This window comes from Ranitomeya variabilis, chromosome 5 (assembly GCF_051348905.1).
Source record: "Ranitomeya variabilis isolate aRanVar5 chromosome 5, aRanVar5.hap1, whole genome shotgun sequence".
In the NCBI taxonomy this organism is placed as follows: domain Eukaryota; kingdom Metazoa; phylum Chordata; class Amphibia; order Anura; family Dendrobatidae; genus Ranitomeya; species Ranitomeya variabilis.
Genome location: NC_135236.1, coordinates 501,066,293 through 501,074,033, shown reverse-complemented (window position 1 = coordinate 501,074,033; position 7,741 = coordinate 501,066,293). Strand labels below are relative to the sequence as shown.

At 41.2% G+C, this 7,741-nt stretch overlaps 1 protein-coding gene across 1 annotated transcript in view; it reads left to right on the top strand.

The window, feature by feature from the left end:
• Positions 1-207: 207 nt before the first annotated feature.
• GPRIN1 (G protein regulated inducer of neurite outgrowth 1) overlaps positions 208-7,741 on the top strand; it is a 124,164-nt gene continuing 116,630 nt past the window's right edge. The window contains exon 1 of the mRNA XM_077265705.1: positions 208-348. The gene's annotated coding sequence lies outside the window, so the exon portion shown is untranslated. The remainder of the gene's footprint in view (positions 349-7,741) is intronic.

Sequence of the window (7,741 nt, the reverse complement as noted above, 5' to 3'; positions counted from 1 at the left end):
ACTCTTTTTTTCCTCTGACCATGTTTGTTTGTTCTTTAACTACAATTTGCTCCATGGGAACATCCTGGAAAACACGCATTTATTTGTCACTATTCGCACTCTTTCGGGTGTGTAGTAGCCCAATTGTTTTTTCTTCTCGTGCTGATTCCTAGTATGATGCGGGGTAATTTGATGGGAAAAAAACATTTGCTGCTTCTGTTCTCTCTGTTTCTCCCTCTCCCTCCTCCCACACGCATGCTCCCACTGGCAGGCATGACTGCAACACTCGGCTACCAGTAGCACTAGGAGAAGTGCGAGCAGGCAAAGGGATTCTCAGGCAGGAGAGCTTCATCTGAGTGACTCATCCAGGTAATTGCATTATTCCCATCACTCCTGAGATTTCTTTATTTCAATTCTCATCTCTCCTTTTCCGCCTGCTACACTTTTTCTTGTGATTTGAAACTCTGTGCACAAGGTATTTTATGTTCTCCTTCATCTTGATCATCATCATGCTCATCATCATTTGTTTGTGGCTTGCCCCATCATTGGTCACCAGCCAGGTGTCAGTGGACAGGTTGTACTAGAGGACGGATGGGTATTACTGCTGGTGAGAAGGCTTGCAGTGCCAACTGCGATGGGGCAGCACGTGTTTAAGTAGTAGATGTATCCAGCTGAATGTGTCACATGCAGATTACCATTGTCCGCACAATTTATACTATTTTTTGTACTTTAAATTCGATCATATTACACTGTCTTACTCTTACAAACACTATAGTGTGTTTTATGTTGTGTACGGTTTTTTTATTGCTTCTATAAGATGACGTTCAATATCCTCTGACTTGGTTGACCATAGCATCTACTACCTCCAGTCCTAGGTGTTAGGTCAAGAAATAAGTAGTAGCCTCTTTCTTGAGTTTTCATGATCAATTTTTCTTTACCATTTATTTTATTTTTTATTTATTGCCCGTATTAAGGACATGATCAGTACATTTAAAGGAGAATTGAAGAAAGGTAACTGATCGTTTTACCTCTCACAGTGGATTCTGGTGTCTTCAATGTAGTAAACCAAGACTAGGGCATTACAGCTCCTTCTTTTTAGTCGCCTGCATGGCTTACTGAACGCCCAGCATGTCTCTTTAACGTAGGGGCATTGTATGGAGCCAAATAATTAACAGCAACTATTCCATTCATCCCTTGTTCTTTCATGTGAAAGATCGGCGCAGTCAATGCATCACAGTATGGCTACATCTGTGACTTCAGCATTCGTGTGCTGCTAGAACATTTTAACAGAGGGGATCCCATTTCTTAGTGTTCCATGCGGCTAGATGTGTGTTTCCAAGGAAACCAATGGCCCGCCATCCTACTGCCATAGTATTTTGGCTTTGTGTGTTATTTCCTACGACTTCTTCTACGGTGTTTTACTTTCAAGCCGAAAATTACCTGCTTTCTTCTACACTGGAAAGCCGATAACCTCAGGACGTGCGACGCTTCTCTGGTTTCATCATAAATAAATGGATTTCATACACGAGACAGTTGCTCGCGGCAGTTTGGTTTTTACGGTGGGGACATTGTTTGTAAAATGAAAGGATATGATGTAAAACATGGCGCAATATTTATGAATATTCTTTAAGGTCATTAATCACCTTCTAGTATTAATTGAATATTTTTAAGGACTTTTACTTATCGGAATATTAGGTGAGATTTCAATGTCGTTTATGTGACAAACAATAGGACACAAGTTGTGGATGACATAGTGCTTTTTTGGAGATAAACAAGCACTTGTGATCTATTTACATTGTTTTATATAATATAGGGTATCAAGGAAATATTCTTGAAAACACAGAGATGTAGAAATCATTTCTCTCGAGCTTTTCACATGATTCATTGTCTTAGATACAATGCAGAGAACTGTATCACTATGGTGATGTCTGAGCCTCATAGCAGATTTCTGATAATTATACAGTAAATGCAGAGAAACACATTTCTTCCTAGCCAACAGATTTGTTTTTTTTTATATCCAGTGCAAAGGAAGGGTGTAGCCAGTGCCTAAGTATAAAAGGTATTTGAGGGAACTCTTCAAAAACGCCTGAAAAATGGCTTCAGAAAAGACTCTTTGTATTAATTTCTATTGTAAATCCACTTTGCTGATCATATGGTCTTTGAGGTGCTGTTTTCTTTCCACTTCAGGTTTTTAAAAACTCTTGGTAGGAAAAAGTAACTGCACTTCCTTGATGCGGTTTATGATGGAATCCATTCCAAGCGATGCATTTTCTAATCAAAGGCCCGCAAAAATATGCTGAATGGAAAATACATTTTTCCAAAATGATTCTAAGGGTTTGTGCACACTGAGTCTTTTTGCTGAGTTTTTGAGTGGAAACTGAGCGGAAACCCCAAGGCTCCAACTCCATCAAAGTGTTTTCTCCATAATACTGCATAAAGCACTTGATAAGTTGCAAAATGTTTGCGTAACTCAAGGTTGCGTAAATATTTTGCCATATTTGGTAGTTTCACTCCAGTTTTGCCCAGCTCTGCCAAAATAGGTGGAGCTGGGCCGAGACGGGGGTGGATTCATGACCAGTCTAAGTCATAAAGCAAGACTTGATAAAGGGTTGATTGTGACTTGTAGGATCGCTACTTCCAACAGGTGGCATTATATAAAGTTCAAGTCCTCTTTCTCACTGAAGAGGCAATTTGCACAGCTAATGCCAGGATTTTTTCCCAGTCTCTCACTGGAGTAAGGTTAGTTGTAAAGAGCACTCCGCTTTTTAGATGATCCTGATTTACTTAAAAGCATGTGCCTCTTAATGATTCAAGAATGTCCGTCTCTGAAACGTCCACACATCCTGACCGGCATTGATCACGCCACTCTTGTTGAATCATTGCCCAAGTTTTTAAGGAGTTTTGAGTTTTTGAAGATGATTGTGGAGAGTTTGTGCTCAATTTATGTTCTAGAATCTCCTCAAAAAGCTTAATGTGAACAAACCCATAGGGTATATGCACTCAACGTCTTGTAGATGCCAAAGTACCAGCGGAGTTTTTGAAGCAGAAGAAGCTCTAAGAAAATGCTGGTGTTTTTTTTGCTGAAGCGTCTTCTATGGAGTCTCTTTGGTCTTCTTGATGGCAGCTTTAATGCTGGCTTCTTGTTTTTTAAACTGTATATATTAACTAGTGAGTGGTTTCCAAAATGGAAGCTGCCTATAGAATGGTCAGGTCGCTGCCTTTAGCCACATGACAGCTTTTAAAACCTGAAGACGTTAAAACTGCTCAAAAAGACTGAACATATGCACAACAAGTCTTTTTGACATTGCAGTGCATATGTTCATTCTTTTTAGCACTGTTTTGGCTTTTTTTTAGATGGATTTCAGGTTTAAATCCTCCTGAAAAAGATGCCAGGTGCACATATCTTTAAACATTTCAAAACTGCTTCAAGAAATGAAAAACTCCTCCAAAACCTCCCGCGAGAAGGACTGTTTCCGGCAGTGGTTTCCACTAAAAAACTAGTTGTTTTTTGACTGCCTAAAAAAACGCCATTTGCACATACCAATTGAGTATGTGCAGACAGAGACTTATAGGTACCGACGTATCCACATAATTTCTAAAGTAAAAGATACTTCAGGAAAACACTAGTGGTGTTTTCCCTACAGTGTCTTTTCTGACATCTCTTTGGACTTCTTATGCAGTGGCTTTACCACCAGAATTAATCTTTTAATTCCATATATAACATAGTGGTGGCTTTTCAAGTCAGAAGAATGGATCGATCACTTGTTTTAGTTGCTTCACAGCTTTTGATGCCTGGAACGGTTAAAAGAAGTTACAAAAGATGGAATATATGCACAGCAAGTTGCTTTGACATCTCTGTGAATGTGTTCATTCTTTTTAGCTTTTTTCAGTGCTTTTACATGCAGATTTTCAGCAGAATTTGCCTGAAAAAGACTTTGTGAGCACATACCCTAAATATTTGGGTGATAAAGTAGTGTAGTACATCAAACTTCTTAAAAAAAAAAAAAAAAAGACCACCTCTTTATGTAGAACAGAATTCCTCCAACAGATTTCAATTGCATTATTTATCATGTTTACTATCGATTTTCTTTAGCCACTTTCCCCCCATGGACAATTTTAGTTTTTGCTTTTTGTGCTTTTGTTTTTCCTATCCTTTTTCAAAGAGTCATAACTTTGTATTATTCTGTCAAAATAATCACATGGGTATGATGCTTACGTACTCTGTCCTGTCTAGGCCCACTACTTCTGTGAGCTATAAGCTCTGAGCCGTACTGCTAGGCGTCCTGACCCAGGACCCGTCTACGATCATTCACTCTATTCCTTCTATCACTTTTCTTTCTTTCTTTCCACTAGGATCTTGCTATCCTCAGGCTCTGTCTCCTTTTTTGTTAGAGAGACCTACATCACATGGCACTGCGCTCATATTGGATCTTAGGTCTTTTCTCTACTCACATTGGGCAGGAAATTGCCTCTGTCTGTTTAGCATCCTCCACTCTGTGCTAGTCCCAACCATTAACCCTAACTGTCCCTGTCAACTGCCTGTTGCTGGGCAGAATACAATACCAACTCTATAATGCATTTCACAGTTTAAATTACACATTAACAATACACATATTCTTCAATGATTAGAAGTTTGTGTTTCCTAAGCTTGCCATACATTGGGGTGTACTGTGTGTAGAGTATTTGGCTCTGCCCCAGTCCATCTACTGCCTTTGGTTTCTATATCTTCTTTCTGTTTTACATTTTGCACTGGTGTCGTCCTAAGAAGGAGTGGTGATTGTGTGACACCCCAGCAATCCAGTTGTCACAGTTGGTAGTGCCTTCCTCACGGGGAGAGTGATGCCATGCCTGGAAGCAAGAAGGATTCCCTTAGCAGGTAGCAGTTACATGCAACACTTTTCTGACTCCAGGCCAGAAAGGGGAGCTCTAGACCCGGTTTCAGGGTAGCTTCCCTATATTTATTCTGGCTGGTGGAGGAGTTAGAGAGATTGTAGGAGACAGTGGGGGAGAAGGAGCAAAAGAGGAGAGAGGAACTAGAGTGGAGCTGCGAGTGGGCTCCCTCCATGTTTGAGCCCCAGAAACCAGACGCCGGGAGTCCGAGGTTGTGCGGGAACTGTATGCCCTACGGCAGAAACCAGCGGACAGGATATTCCAAGTTCCCTGACCACAATTACACCCGAATTCACAGCAGCACATTAGAGCCCGGAGTCACCACAAGAGAGGGACACCTGTAAAAAGGCTTGAGTTGCCTGCCATGGGGGTAGAGTCCCACCTGAGGGATGGATTGAGAGAGGACCTTGTATGAAGCTTAAGGCAGCAAGGGACAGCAAATTCAGCACAGAAAGGAAGGCTTCCAACCCCACCAGGCTAAGGGGATTCCAAACCGTTCCAGGTTGCCCAGATTTCAAGATCACCTGAAACCTGTGTCTTGGACTGCAATTTCACCAGAAAAAGGTAAAGAGACTGCAAATCCTGTGTCCTCCAATTATTTCCTGAACCTCACCATCTATCATCCCTCTTACCAACTGCACAAGGAACACTGGGGACTAAGCTCCACCTGTGGGGAGCTATACAAACTCTGCTGCAATACCATCAGCCACAGTGGACCCCTTTAAGCAGCATTGGCCATCTCTGGCCCAGTACCACAGGTGGCATCACAAACATTAGACTTTATTTCCACTTCCATTCCTCCGTTATTGGAATCCCAGGGCCACGGACCGGGTCACCGCTTCCGCGACCACCCCTTTAAGTACCGCCGAACCCGGTCCGAGTACACTACAGTCCTAGCGGGCGCTCCAATTGCAGATTGATCTCCCAGTGTGTTCTTTAGTAAGATGGCACCAGTGGTGGCACATTCGCAGGTTGAGATCACCAGCACCATTTTCCTGAAGCCTGTCGTGTGATAGTATTGCTTCTGCTGCTGCTAATGGCTCCCACATTCTTAGCCGTGGTATGTTTTTTTTCTTTTATACTACCACGTCCATTGCCACTTTTTCTGTTTCCACATATTTCATACAATACTGTAACTGTAATTTTTAACAGTCATTTCCACACCAAATATTCAACTCTTACCAAAGAAGATATAACTAGTAATTCTCAGCAGATAGGAACACGTACAGAAAGCAAAATATAATAGCATGCTGCTATACAAGGTGTGTTGTGTACAGTTGTCAAATTGTACTAGTAAAACAGGTGTGAAAAAACACACGCACAGTAACATGTTTCTCTTTTTTCTTTTCCATTTTTTAAATAGAATTAAACCCCTTGCCACAAAAATGACTAGGTAAGAAATGCCAGGTAAATACAAGTCCAAAATCCCAGACCTGCAACAGAGCACTGCATTGGTGTAACATGTTTGCATTTAAAATTTGAAAGGTAAAACAAAATTACAAAAACAAAATGTTGTAGGGCAGATAGTTGAAGATAAAATTCTGGATTTACTGATTTTTTTCTGTTTTTTTTTTAAAAAAAAACAATTATTTCCCCTTCACAAAATCATTTACACACGATATGGAAAAATTCAGTATAGTCACTTGTGACAAGCAAGCACACCTTCAGTAATGTTTTTGTTTCTGTTGCTTTCTAGTAGTTCATTAAGATTGAATGAAAAAAATGTGTAATAATTTTATCTCAAATTCAGTTATGATGCCAGCTACACCATATCACTGATCAGTTGCCCTGGCACTGCTGCTAGCACCTCTCCTCGCCCTCTCTCCCCGTCAGTTGATTCTCTATATTTTTCACAGACTACTTAACTCATCTTCTTCAGTGAATAAGTTATTAAACATATTATTGTCTGGAGTATCTGTCCATTGATTTAGGGCTTTCTCTCCCTATCTCTGTTGTTGAGCTGTGAGCTCTGATGTACTTTCACTCTACTACTTACTATCAAACTGTCAGAAACAAACTTCATGAGAGTAGAGTGAAGGTCCAATGTCTTGTAGTTGGACCTGTGATCACAAACTAGCGTGCAGCTCGTTTGGCACTCACCAGAATTGTCAGGTCTGCCACTGATGCCCATTCACTACACAGATGAGGACGGGTTCAGACTGAGCACCTATGACAGACATGAAAGATTCTGGAGAGGCCATGGACCATGGCCTCTCCAGAATCTTTCATGTCTGTCATAGGTGCTCATGGCCCATGGTGAACATTATGGTGCCTGAAATATCATCCAGCATGACCGGTTTGGGACTGATTCAGTGATGGTCTTGGTAGGCATATCCTTAAGGGTGACACAGACCTCCAAAAAACAGTCAACTATATCATGACTACTCTTAGATGCAAGAATAAAATCCTTACATCTATTGTCAGATCCTACTCTACTTCTTTTGACGTCTGCCCCCATTTTCCCCAGGCCAAAATCCAATTGAGAACCTGTAAGACACTTTGCAAGCATTATAGAGTGTCCAAAAGCTAATTGATGCCCTGATTCACCTATGTGAGGAGATCCCAAGGACACCAAATGCCACCTCATCAGGAGCACGCTCAGGCGTTGACTTGGCAGAAGTGCAAATAAGCATGCGGGGGCCATACAGATTATTGAGTGTGCAAAATGGATGTGCCTGTGATTTCAAATGTGTACTTTGATTTTCACAGTGATATGAAATGCAGTCCTGGGTTGGTTGATGATTTTGTTTTCCATTGACTAATCATTGATAACAGTGGTGAATACAAACAGGAGAAGGGCCCTGTACAATAACAATATAAAGGCCCTTTGCAGTCCAATAGCTCATCACAGGGCCGGACTGGCCATCTGGCA